General features: G+C 36.5%; 1 pseudogene; it reads right to left on the bottom strand.

Moving 5' to 3' along the window:
• Positions 1 to 2,029: 2,029 nt before the first annotated feature.
• Positions 2,030 to 2,127, bottom strand: LOC140502887 (U6 spliceosomal RNA; annotated as a pseudogene).
• Positions 2,128 to 12,871: the final 10,744 nt, after the last annotated feature.

Here is a 12,871-nt window from a genome sequence, read left to right on the forward strand (position 1 = left end):
TTGAACAGGGCAATTTGCACAACTGCCCTTTCTGGTTCTGGTTGGCCACATGTACTAACTCAGTGGTTGAGTCTTTGGGGATATGAAATATACTTCTTCATTGGACACTGAGCAGGAAGAGGCCATGACTCAATGGACCTTTAGAAAGGGAGTGATTCCTTCCTGGCTCTCTTATATTGCTGCTGATTGTGACTATTTTAAGGCACTTTCTGTGAGATGTGGGAGAAGGGCAGCTTGCCCTATTCCCCCACCCTGGTTAACAAACTGATGGCTAGAACAAGACAGCTGAGGTCAATATCCTATTTAGGTAAGCTGGATGCTGGGTTTTATGTTACCACTTCCGTGTCTGTCCTTTCCTGATCTCAGGTGAACAAGTGTCAGTCACAAGATATACATGTCTAGATTTGGAGGTCAGGTTGTGAGTTTCAGAGATTTGCTTGTTCTAGGTCCTTTGGCCAGAGATGACTAGAAAATCAGTACCATTAAAAAGAGGATGAGCCCCAGCCCTGACCCAACCTGTCAGACGATATCTACAGTGAGATGTACAGTGCAGAGCAGAGGTAAAATATAAAATACTTACTCACCAGTCCCACAAAATCCCTTATGTGTAGATGAAGTTTAAGTATAGCTTTCCTAGGAGAGTATAATAGAAATTATTACTGTCCACTTGTTTGTTTCTATAAAATTCATGCTTGGAAGTGGTCTGTCTTGAGCATTTCTTTGTTGGCAGGAAATAAATACTGGGTTCATACTCGAACTGATATTGTACATTTAGTATATTTCTACTTCTCTCCTTTTTGGAGAGACTCTAGACATAACCCACAATCTAAGTTAAAGTAAAGTAGTCTCAGGGTGCTGAGGCTGAGGTTTAGGGGGAAGTCTTCTCCAGAACTAAATTTAATTTGGACTGTATGCAAAACAGACGTGCTCTTTAGTGGAAAGGAAATGCCTTCATTGGCTTAGCCTCCACATCCACCCCGGGCTCATCAGAGGTTCTTGTCATTAGACCTGCATGAATACCTTCTTGTCTGAAGTAACCTTATTTGCTTATCTCAAATTAATTTAGACCACTCAGAAGCTTATTAATTATCCATCAATTATTATATATTACATATCATTAAATATCCATCAATAAACTGAAAAAATATTATATGAGCTGCTGAGGGCATCATACCTCTGACCACATACAGCTTGCATTGTAGTAGGAAGACTATGCAGTACTCTAAAATTAATGTAAATAAATAGAAATATTATATTTATATGTAATATAAAAATATAAATAAATATAGGCATGCCATTTTTGCCACTGTTTTAATGACAAACATTCTAAAATGTTTTGATATACCAATGTATTTTATATTGGACTTGAAGTAAGGAAGACAAGATAAAATGTGTTATACTACAACTCATAAATTTATGAACTTAAACTATTAATTTGTAAAAGTCGAAAAGAATTATTATTGGAGGAACACGTGAATATTTTGTCAACAAGGTCAAACATACCAGTCTGAACTTGCTGAGTCATACTAAAAATCTTCTTCTTTCCTAAATTCAGTTTTGACTTTAAAATTCAAAGATGAATAAAAGAATTCTCTTAGAACTTTCTTTTTCAATGTATGAGGATAATTTGTCTAGTATTAATATTAATTATTCTTTAAAAGTTTGATAGAATTATCCTGTGAATCCATTAGCACCAGGAGGTTCCCTGGTGTCCTCTCACTCCATTTTTTATTCTTTTCATTTAGAATCACTTCTGATTTCTGAAATTGAATTGTTTAGGATTTCCAGTTGGTTTTCTATTCACTGTATTTTGAAAGTATTCCTACATTTCTTTTGTGTTCTCAGTTTTGTTACAATACAATTGTGCATGATATGTTTTGATAATTCTTTTTATATCTTCTGGTTTTGTGGTGACTTCACCTTATTCATTTGCTATTTTGTTGATTTGATTTTCTGTTCTCTTCCTTGTTTTTTGTTTTGAAGGAGAAGTAAAGTTTTGTGTTTATTTCTTTTCTTTTCTTATTAAATAAAAAATATAGAATGCTTTGCTAATTTGAATGTCATATTCAGGGGCCATGCTAATCTGCTGGGGATCATTCCAGTTTTAAATATTCATTGCTGAAGTGAACACTGCTCTCTTTTTTTAAATCAAGTTGGTTAAAGGTTTTCGAATTTTATTAGTCTTTTCAAAGAACTAGCTTTTAATTTTATCATTTCTATAGTGTACTATAGTATAATTTATCCTTTTCTCCTCTAATTTTCAACATCTTTTTTTATTTTTTTTGGCTTTAATCACTTTTTAATTTTTAAAAGGCATATTTGATTTGTCAACCTTTTTTTTTCTTATTTTGTTAATGTGAGTTTTTAGGGATATAGTTTTCACCTGAAAGTTGCTTTAGCTGAATCTCAAAAATTGTAGTATTTATCATCTTATTTCACATAATTATTAGTTGTTTTCTATAATTTGTTCTTTGACCTACACATTATTTAGGATTTCATTGCTAAGTCTGCATTGGGGTCTATGTTTTTCCTTTGTGTTCCCTGAATTATTATTTTTGTTGTTTTATGGTTTGTAAAGGATATAACTCCTATTTCTGTCTTTTAACATTTATTTGCAATATCTTGGTACCTTAATACATTTTTTTCATAAAAGTTCGGGTTAAGGTTAGCTATGGTGCTGAGAAATATATATGTTCTTCATCTTCAGTTTTATTTAGAAGATGCCATAAGTCTTTTAGTTCTAGTTTTTCCAGCAATTTATTCAATTCTTTATTTTCTCTTTTCTCTGTTTCTTTTATATTTATGTAAATTTGAGAGAGGGATAGATATTTAAGTTTCCTCCTATGATTATAAAGTTTTCTACTATTACTGTGTTACTGTTTAGGTCTTCTTGTATTTCAGTTATTTTTTTCATTTATGAATTTAGATGTTATGAAATTTGGAGCATGTAAGTTTAATATTGACATTCTAGTTTATTTTCTTTCCGTAAATGTAATTTCCTTGTTTATACTTGTATTGTGAAGTTGCTTGTTTTTATTTATGTAATAGCAATTTCTGCTTTTTGAATTCATCTGATACATAATACATTGTATTCTAGCTTCTGTGTATATCTTTGCTTTTTAGGTATGTTGCTTTAGGTATACTGTTTCCTTATAAACAACAAATCATAGGGTTTTGTTCTCTTATCCAATGGTTCCCTCTTTTTCTTTTTATTAGATTGTTTATTCCATTCACATTTAAAATTATGACAGGTTTAATTTTCCTTTATTCATCTTTAATATTGATTTTTTCTGATTTAGGACTATTTTATTCCTTATCCTTTTTGAAGGCAATATGTTGTTTTTTGTCTTTTCAGTTATTTTTGCACAATCTGCCTTAAGGAAACTATTCCTATGAGCTGTCTTCCCTTTACCCATAATCCTCTCCTTTACTATTTGTCATTACTTTTCCTAATTTTGGAGTTTTAATTGACGCATTAATTTTTTTCTTTCTTTTATCTAATTCTTCTCCCCTTTAAACACCCTTTTCTTCTTTCTGTCCACTTCATTTATTATATTTGTTTTTCATTTTCTGTGTCTTTGTCTAAAAAGGACTAATATACTTTATTGTCATTAATTATCTTCTCTTTCTATGTTAAACTTTTAATCTTTGATTCATAGTCTTCATACTTATTTATTCCTTCTCTGTATTTCTCACAGATTGGAAACTTCTAAGGAACCTGATTTGAGCACCCTCTTATAAATAATTTCTATGTTATTGTTTTGAAGAGTTTACCCCTTCCTTCCTTTTCTCATCCTTCACTGAAAAATTGAGACTGATCTTCTCCAATTCCAATGAATTAATATCATCTCAGCATCACTTCCAGGCCCATGCTCACATAATGAGATGGGTCCTTCACCTTGCCAGGGCCAAATCCTCCATCATTTTCTTACTTTCTGTCCCATTCTGTCCCATCCAAGAAGTTGTCCCTTCCATTATCCCATTCCTCTCCCTAACTTTCAAACCTCTCCTTATCTTTCCTGATACTTTCAAATATGCTCTAATATCCCTATTCTTAATAATTAAAAAACCTGGGAGCGGAGCCAAGATGGCGGAGTGAAAGCAACGACTTACCTAAGCTCCTGGACAAACTCCTCTGGATATCTCTGAAAGGAGAATCTGACCAGACTTTGGAGGTGTAGAATCCAGTGGGTGACAGACTTTGACAGATTCGGAGCCCAGGTTGGACTGGAAGATCCACGGGAAGGATCTGTTCCGCGGGGGTAAGCCCCCAGTGCACAGCACAGCGCGGTCAGCGCAGCAGGGCGGAAGGGACCTGAGAAGCCCGAGAGTGGCGGGCGAAACCAGCAGAGCAGGAGACAGGCCAAACCGAGCCGGTGAGAGCCGCTGAGCGCCAGATATCAGCGCAGCAGCCCTTGAAACCTTCAGCCTGAAGACTAAACTTTGGTAAGTCACCTACTTGAACTTCTAGGAGCTAGGATGGCGGAGTGATTAGTAAATGCTCTCTCCTCCCCACTGATGACCGTGAAAGAACCATAAAATTCTTCCCCAGATAAATCCTGGATCAGCGGGAACAGCAGAAGGGGGCAAATAGTCTCATAACACCAGAGGCTAGAAAAATAGCAAAGGGGGATTCTTCCTACTGTGGCGGAGGCGATCTGGAAGGACAGATGACCCAGGGCAGAGAAAATTCGCACTGAGACCCAGGCAAGCCTCAGAGCCGGGAGACAAGCCCCAGGAGGGGCAGGAACACGCATTAGCTTCTAGGCGTGCCCCAGCTCTCCAGGGAAAAAGGGAAGACAATAGGGAAGCTGGGATCACCATCTCCTGACCTTGCCTTTGCCTCAGGTCAGCTGAGGAGATCTCCTGAGACCAGACCACCCCTCCCACACACCTAACAAGCTAACCCCAGGGTTAATCTGGGAAACAAAAAAAAAAGCCTGCTTTTAGCCTAGACACACATCAGCTCAACTTAAAGATCTGTACCTTCTGACTGAAAGAACCAGAAGCTACAACACTCAGCCAACATCATGAATCGGAAAAAGCAGACGAAAAGTGAAAAAACCATAGAATCTTTCTATGGGGATAAGGACCAAAACACAAACACCAAAGAGGTCAGAGCTGAGACTGTACTTCCATCTGAAACCTCAGATGGGACTATGAATTTCTCGCAAGCACAACTAGATTACCTGGAACATCTGAAGAAGGATATAAAAGAAAAACTGGCCAATGATTTTAAAATTATAAAAAAAGAATTCACTGATGAGAACATCACTCTGAAAAGGAAAATTGAACAAATGGAAAAGGAAGTTCAAAAATTAACTGGAGAGAATAATTCCCTAAAAGGAAGAGTTAATCAAACGGAAAAGGAAACCCAAAACCTAATTGGGAAAATTGATCAGATGGAAAAGGAAACCCAAAACCTAACTGGGAAAATTGGTCGAATGGAAAAAGAAGTACAAAAATTAAATGGAGAAAATAGCTCCTTAAAGGGAAAAATTGGTCAGATGGAAAAGGAGATGCAAAAGCTAACTGAAGAAAACAATACGATGAGGATTAGAATTGGGCAAGTAGAAACTAATGACTCAATGAGGCAACAAGAATCAGTCAAACAAAATCTAAAGAATGAAAAGATAGAAGAAAATGTAAAATATTTAATTGGAAAAACAACTGACCTGGAAAATAGATCCAGGAGAGAAAATTTAAGAATTATTGGCCTGCCAGAAACCCATGATGAAGAAAAGAGTCTGGACAATATCTTCCAGGAAATCATCAAGGAAAACTGGCCAGAAGTACTAGACTCAGAGGGCAAAATAGTCATCGAAAGAATCCACCGTTCTCCTCCCAAAAGGGATCCCAAACTCAAAACCCCAAGAAATATAGTTGCCAAATTCCAGAGCTATCAAGTGAAGGAGAAAATACTACAAGCAGCTAGAAAGAAACAATTCAAATATCAAGGACACACAGTCAGGATCACACAGGACCTTGCAGCTTCTACATTAAAAGATCGAAAGAATTGGAACCCAATATTCCGTAAGGCAAAGGAGTTGGGACTTCAACCAAGGATCAACTACCCAGCAAAGTTCAGCATAACATTTCAGGCAAGGAGAAAGTCATTCAACGAAATAAGGGATTTCCAGAGCTTCCTGACCAAAACACCAGAACTCAATAGACAATTTGATCTTCAAATGCAGGTCTCCAGAGAATCATAAAAATGTAAACAGAGGGGAAAAAACAAAAACAAAAACTTGCTACTCAATTAGGGCAAACTGTTTACCTCCCTATAAGGGAAGATGATACCTGTTAATCTTGAGAACTGTGCAGCTATTATGATAAAAGGAATATATGTAGAGGGAACGGGCATAAAGTAAATGATGTCATGTCAAAAATATGATTTAAGTATGAGAAGGGATTGTAATAGGAGGTGTGAAAAGGGGGAAGCAGAAAATGGCAAATTATATCACAGGAAGAAGTACAAAACTATAGTAGAGGGAAGGAGGGGAGGGAGATGAGCATTGTTTGAGAGGTACTCTCATCTGATTTGTTCAAAGGAGGGAACAATAATCTTAAGTAGATAATCCTAACTAGCTCTATAGGTAGTAGGAGGGGAAGGGGGAAGAAAGGGGAGGGTGGCTAAAAGGGAGGAAAGAAGCAATAAGAGTAAAGAGGAGTAAAAGGGAGGGGGGCTAAAAGAAGGAGGGGAAGGCTGCAGGAGGAGGGGGAGAAAAGTGAATACTATTGAGGAGGGGAAGGGAGACAGGAGAGCTAAAAGCACAAATGGTGGAAAAGAGGTTGGAGGGAAATACACAGATTGTAATCATAACTATGAATGTGAATGGAATGAACTCTCCCATAAAACGGAGACAGATAGCAGAATGGATTAAAAGCCACGATCCAACAATATGCTGCTTACAAGAAACACATTTGAAACGGGGGGATACACATAGGATAAAGGTCAAAGGATGGAGCAGAATATATTGTGCTTCAGCTCATGTACGAAAGGTAGCAATCCTAATCTCAGACAAAGCAAAAGCAGAAATAGATCTAATCAAAAGGGATAAGGATGGAAACTAAAAGGCACCATAGACAATGAAGCAATATCATTACTAAACATGTATGCTCCAAGTGGTATAACATCCAGATTCTTAGAGGAGAGGTTGGGGGAGTTGAAGGAAGAAACTGATAGCAAAACTATACTAGTGGGGGACCTCAACCTCCCCCTCTCTGAACTTGATAAATCCAACCTCAAAATAAACAAGAAAGAGGTTAAGGAGGTAAATAAAACTCTGGATAAGGTAGATATGATAGATCTTTGGAGAAAACTAAATGGGAATAGAAAGGAATATACCTTTTTCTCAGCGGTACATGGAACATTTACAAAAATTGACCATGTACTAGGACATAAAAATCTCACAATCCAGTGCAGAAAGGTAGAGATAATCAATGCATCCTTTTCAGATCATAATGCATTAAAAATTACATGTAATAAAAGGCCATGGAAAGAGAAACCAAAAATCAATTGAAAACTAAATAATCTAATTCTAAAGAAGAGTTGGGTTAAAGAAGAAATCATAGAAACAATGAACAATTTCATTCAAGAGAATGACAATAGTGAGACAACATACCAAAACTTATGGGATACTGCAAAAGCAGTTACTAGGGGAAGTTTTATATCTTTGAATGCTTACACAAATAAAATAGAGATAGAGGAGATCAATGACTTAGGCTTGCAGTTGAAAAAGCTAGAAAAAGAACAAATTGAAAATCCCCAAGCAAATACCAAATTAGAAATACTGAAAACCAAAGGAGAGAGTAATAAAATTGAAATTAAGAAAACTATTGAATTAATAAATAAAACCAATAGTTGGTTTTATGAAAAAACTAATAAAATTGATAAACCTTTGGTCAATCTGATTAAAAAAAAGAAAGAAGAAAATCAAATTATTAATATTAAAAATGAAAGGGGTGAACTCACCCCCAATGAGGAGGAAATTAAAACAATAATTAGAAACTACTTTGCCCAACTTTATGCCCACAAATTCGATAATCTAAACAAGATGGATGAATATTTTAAAAAATACAAATTGCCCAGATTAACAGAAGAGGAAGTTGAATACTTAAACAACCCCATCTCAGAAAAAGAAATTGAACAAGCCATCAATGAACTCCTTAGGAAAAAATCTCCAGGGCCAGATGGATTCACAAGTGAATTCTATCAAACATTTAAAGAACAGTTAATTCCAATTCTACATACACTATTTTTGAAAATTGGGGAAGAAGGAGTCTTCCCAAATTCTTTCTATGATACAAATATGGTTTTGATACCCAAACCAGGAAGAGACAAAACAGAGAAAGAAAATTATAGACCAATTTCCCTAATGAATATAGATGCAAAAATTTTAAATAAGATTTTAGCAAAACGAATACAGCATCTTATCACGAGATTAATACATTATGATCAGGTAGGATTCATACCAGGATTACAGGGCTGGTTCAATATTAGGAAAACTATTAGCATTATCGATCACATCAACAACAAAGCTAACAAAAACCACATGATTATCTCAATAGATGCAGAAAAAACTTTTGACAAAATACAACACCCATTCCTACTAAAAACACTGGAGAATGTAGGAATAAAGGGAACTTTCCATAAAATAATAAGCAGTATCTATCTAAAACCTTCAGCAAGCATTATATGCAATGGGGATAAGCTAGATGCATTCCCAATAAGATCAGGGGTGAAACAAGGATGTCCATTATCACCACTATTATTCAATATGGTACTAGAAATGTTAGCTGTAGCAATTAGACAAGATTAAGATATTCAAGGAATAAGAATAGCCAAAGAAGAAACTAAGTTATCACTCTTTGCAGATGATATGATGATTTACCTAGAGAATCCCAGAGATTCACGTAAAAAATTACTTGAAATAATAAACAACTTTGGCAAAGTTGCAGGTTACAAAATAAACCCACACAAATCTGCGTTCCTATATATTAGCAACAAAGTCCAACAGCAAGAGATAGAAAGAGAAATCCTATTTAAAGCTAGGGTAGACAGTATAAAATACTTAGGAGTTTACCTGCCAAAACAAACCCAGGGATTATATGAACACAATTACAAGACACTTTTTGCACAAAGTCAGATTTAAGTAAGTGGAAAAACATTAGTTGCTCATGGATAGGCCGTGCTAATATAATAAAAATGACAATTCTACCTAAATTAATATATTTATTTAGTGCCATACCAATTAAACTATCAGACAATTATTTTCTAGATCTGGATAAAATAATATCAAAATTCATTTGGAAAAACAAAAGGTCCAGAATATCAAAGGGACTAATGAAAAGAAATGCTTGGGAAGGTGGCCTAGTGCTACCAGACCTCAAACTGTACTATAAAGCAGCAATTCTCAAAACCACTTGGTATTGGCTAAGAAACAGAGAGGTAGACAAGTGGAATAGACTTGGCACTCAAGATGCAGTAGGCAAGGAATATAGCAACCTTCTGTTTGATAAACCCAAGGACCCCAGCTTCTGGGATAAGAACTCATTGTTTGATAAAAATTGCTGGGAAAACTGCATAACAGTGTGGCGGAAATTAGGCATAGACCCATACCTGACACCGTACACAAGAATAAAGTCCAAATGGCTACATGATTTAGGTATAAAGATTGATACCATGAATAAACTGGAGAAGCAAGGAATAGTGTATTTATCAGATCTATGGAGAAGGGAAGAATTTTTTACTAAAGGAGAGATAGAATGCATTATGAAATGCAAAATGGATAACTTTGATTACCTTAAACTGAGAAGTTTTTGCACAATCAAACCCAATGCAACCAAAATCCGGAGGGATGTAGTTAATTGGGAAAGAATTTTTACAGCTAAGCTCGGGGATAAAGGCCTCATTTCTAGAATATATAGAGAACTGACCCAAATGTATAATCATACAAGTCATTCCCCAATTGATAAATGGTCAAAGGATATGAACAGGCAGTTTTCAGAGGAAGAAATTAAAGCTATCTATAATCATATGAAAAAATGCTCTAAATCACTATTGATTAGAGAGATGCAAATCAAAACAACTCTGAGGTACCACATCACACCTATAAGATTGGCAAACATGACAGAAGAAGAAAATGATAAATGCTGGAGAGGATGTGGGAGAGTTGGAACACTAATTCATTGTTGGTGGAGCTGTGAGCGCATCCAACCATTCTGGAGAGCAATTTGGAACTATGCCCAAAGGGCTACAAAAATGTGCATACCCTTTGACCCAGCAATATCACTACTAGGACTATATCCCCAAGAGATCATAAAAATGGGAAAGGGTCCCACAGGTACAAAAATATTTATAGCAGCACTCTATGTAGTTGCCAAAAACTGGAAGTCAAGGGGATGTCCATCAATTGGGGAATGGCTGAATAAATTATGGTATATGAATGTAATGGAGTACTATTGTGCCATAAGAAATGATGAACAAGAAGACTTCAGAGAGGCCTGGAAGGACTTATATGACCTGATGCTGAGTGAAAGGAGCAGAACCAGGAGAACTTTGTGCACAGCAACAACCACAGTGTGTGAGAATTTTTTCTGGTAGACTTGGATTTTTGTAATAACGCAAAAACTTCTTATAAAAAAAAAAAATCCCAAAGGTGTTTCTCAAGACAAAATGCCTTCCACACTCAGAGAAAGAAATATGGAAGTCACTCACAAAATGTAGCAGATCATATTTGTGTATGTGTATGTGTTTGTGTATCATGTTCTGATTTGTTATACGATTTCTTTCATTTATTTTAGTCTGACTACATAGCATGACTATAGTGAAAATATACTCAATAGGAAAGTATATGTAGAATCTATACAGAATTGTATGCAGGCGTGGAGAGGGAGGTGGGTAGTGGGGGGTAGGTGGGGGGGGATAAAATCTCAATTGTATGACAGTGATTGTTAAACATTAAAAAATAAAAAAATAAGAAATAAAAAATAAAAAAAATAAAAGACAAATAATTAAAAAACCCTTTACTTTAACATATCTTCACACTTTGGTCCTGCATTTCTCCTCGCCTTTAAAACTCAAATCCTAAAAAAAGATGCTGATATTTCTTTCTTCCCCTTTCACACTTGCCCCTCACAATTCTATCCTTTCTAATCTTGTTTTCATCACCACTACTCTACTGAAACTGCATTCTCAACAATCAGTAGTGATCTAATGATCATTAAATCCCATGGTCTTTTCTCTGTATTCCTCCTTCAGATCATACTAACTGCCCCCTCCCTCTGGATGTTTTCTTCTCCTTGGAGTCTCCTGATATTGTTCTTTCTTGGTTCTTTCCCTACTGATCAGGCTAATATCAGTCTCCTTTGCAGTTTCATTATTCATGATCTGCCTGCTTTCTGTGGGTATATCTTCTCTTTTCTTTCTATTCCCTCTTAAAGATCTCATCAGCTCACATGAATTCAACTATTATCTCTATGTCAGATGATAACCAAATTTACATAAAGAGCCCTCATCTCTCCCTCAGGTTCCATTCCTGTATCATCAGCTACCTGCTAAACATATCCACTTGGAAGTCCTAGCGGCATCTGAAACTCAACAAATCCAAAACAAAACTCATAATTTCCCCCCAAACCATTCCACTCTCCCAGAACAGGACCATTTTTTCCCTTCAAGACTTTAATTTTGATTTTTTTGCTATTTTGGGTTTGACAAACATTGACAAGGAGTATCCCATTTGAAGAAAAGACCATCCCTCCCCCTCCCCCCACCCAATTACTGACCAACTATGACATACTAGGAAGACCAGTCAGCCTAGCTAAAGAAGCAAAGTACACTGAGTTAGAGACAAGAGGTGACATACGTCACCCATTGCTACCACCTCAACCATCAGCTCCTTTTAGACCCTGATGTGGATAGTGAAAGACCTAATTCACCCAAAGAGCCCTGAGAATTACAATACCTTTGAAGCTTCCACTACTTCCCATATAACCATCTGGAAGAATAAACATTGTGGAGAATGCACCCTTGCCACCACCTGCTGACCAAATGCCATCCATAGTCAAATAATCTCAAGAGATCTAAGAATAACAACATGCTCTCCCCAACCCCTGCTCCAATACTGGCACTGGTTGTTTTCTTGCTTGAAGAGGACCAAAATGACATCACTATGTTGGGGTCAAGGTACAGTGGATCCGACTGTGGCTGATTAGACCAATATGATATTGGAAGGTTCTACCACAGGTAGGGCACAGATAGTCAACATGAACATTTGGAATGGAGTTCTCTCTAAACCTGTGCATTTCATGTTTCTTTTGAACTACTGCCATTTTGCTTTGTTCATAGAGCACAGCCCCTTCTTTGATGTGACAAAACCATACTGGGTAGTCCTGTGTCAGGGTCTCGTATGTCTCACAATCAATTCCAAAAGTCCTCAGAGAGACCTTGAGAGTGTTCTCATATTGCTTCTTCTGACCTCTATCTGAGCATTTGCTTTGTGGGAGCTCTCTGTAAAAGTGGTCTTTTAGGCAAACATGTATTTGGCATTCAGACAATATGGCTAACCCACTGGAGTTGCAATAGAGTTTGAATGTTTGGCAGTTCCGCTCAAGAAAGGACCTCAGTGTCCAGTCCTTTATCTTGCAAGGTAGGTGATCTTTAGAATCTTCCTGAAACAATTCAAATGGAAGCGATTCAGTTTCCTGGCATACAACAATGAGGTCAGCACAACGTTCTCTCTGTTCCTTTAATTTGCAAACAGTCTAATACCACTTCTCTCCCACACTTTTCTTTAGAGCCTCCCAAATACTGAACTAGCTCTGGCAATGCGTATGTTAACCTCATCATCTATATGTACATCCCTGGAAA

The sequence above is a fragment of the Notamacropus eugenii genome, chromosome 4 (genome assembly GCF_028372415.1).
Source record: "Notamacropus eugenii isolate mMacEug1 chromosome 4, mMacEug1.pri_v2, whole genome shotgun sequence".
Classification (NCBI taxonomy): Eukaryota; Metazoa; Chordata; class Mammalia; order Diprotodontia; family Macropodidae; genus Notamacropus; species Notamacropus eugenii.